General features: G+C 39.0%; 1 protein-coding gene across 1 annotated transcript in view; it reads left to right on the forward strand.

Annotated features, from left to right (window-relative positions):
- LOC125503070 overlaps positions 1 to 1,517 on the forward strand; it is a gene marked incomplete in the record, with an annotated part of 19,927 nt that overhangs the window by 1,500 nt on the left and 16,910 nt on the right.

The raw sequence follows: 1,517 nt of genomic DNA on the forward strand, positions 1-1,517 counted from the left end.
AAAAAGTTTTTTGATTGGATGCCAAATGACAAAGATACAGGGAAAATAACATGGCCGCCCTTTAAAATTGGCCTGATTTTTTCCGAAGGAAAAAACCGAACATACAGAGCGGTAAAGTGTCGCAATTTTTTGATAAGAAATTTTTTCAATCGCGCAATAAACTGGCCAATGCTGCCCTGTACAATGGCTTATGACAGCCGCGGTGGCCAAAATTTTCAAACAATATTCAAGACCTTTAAATATCGATAATTTTTTATTCAAAAAGTTTTTTGATTGGATGCCAAATGACAAAGATACAGGGAAAATAACATGGCCGCCCTTTAAAATTGGCCTGATTTTCTCCGAAGGAAAAAACCGAACATACAGAGCGGTAAAGTGTCGCAATTTTTTGTCAAGAAATTTTTTCAATCGCGCAATAAACTGGCCAATGCTGCCCTGTACAATGGCTTATGACAGCCGCGGTGGCCAAAATTTTCAAACAACATTCAAGACCTTTAAATACCGATAATTTTTTATTCAAAAAGTTTTTTGATTGGATGCCAAATGACAAAGATACAGGGAAAATAACATGGCCGCCCTTTAAAATTTTGCTGGATTTTTCGAAACTAAAATAGCGAACAAAAAGAGCTGGTAATTGTCGCACTTTTTCTATAAGCAATTTTTTCTGTCGCGCCCTAAACTAGTCACTGCCGCCCAATAAAACTGCCAAACAAGGGCGGGGGGTCAAAAATCTTAAAACGCCCTTCAAGACCTTCAAACGTTCTTTATGTTTTCCTTGAAAAGTTTTTTGATTGGAGGCCCACTAACAGTGTTACAAGCAAAATAACAGTGCCGCCCTTTAACATTTTGCTGGATTTTGCTAAACTAAAATACCGACCGAAAAGAGCTGGTAACTGTCGCACTTTTTCCATAAGCATTTTTTTCTGTCGCGCCCTAAACTACTCACTGCCCCCCAATAAAACTGCCAAACAAGGGCGGAGGGTCCAAAATTTCAACACACCCTTCAAGAGCTTCGAACGTTCTTCATGTTTTGCTTGAAGACTTTTTTCATTGGATGTCAAATGACACTGTTACAAGCAAAATAACAGTGTCGCCCTTTAACATTTTGCTGGATTTTTCGAAACTAAAATAGCTAACGAAAGAGCTGGCAATTGTCGCACTTTTTCCTTTAGCAATTTTTTCTGTCGCGCCCTAAACTACTCACTGCCGCCCTATAAAACTGCTAAACAAAGGCGGGGGGTTAAAAATTTCAACACACCCTTCAAGAGCTTCGCACGTTCTTCATGTTTTGCTTGAAGCCTTTTTTGATTGGATGTCAAATAACAATGTTACAAGCAAAATAACAGTGTCGCCCTTTAACATTTTGCTGGATTTTTCGAAACTAAAATAGCAAACGAAAAGAGCTGGCAATTGTCGCACTTTTTCCTTTAGCAATTTTTTCGGTCGCGCCCTAAACTACTCACAGCCGCCCTATAAAACAGCTAAACAAAGGCGGCGGGTTAAAAATTTCAACACAC

The sequence above is a fragment of the Dendroctonus ponderosae genome, unplaced genomic scaffold (assembly GCF_020466585.1).
Source record: "Dendroctonus ponderosae isolate FM_Combo_2020 unplaced genomic scaffold, Dpon_F_20191213v2 Dpon_F_20191213_12, whole genome shotgun sequence".
Taxonomy (NCBI): domain Eukaryota; kingdom Metazoa; phylum Arthropoda; class Insecta; order Coleoptera; family Curculionidae; genus Dendroctonus; species Dendroctonus ponderosae.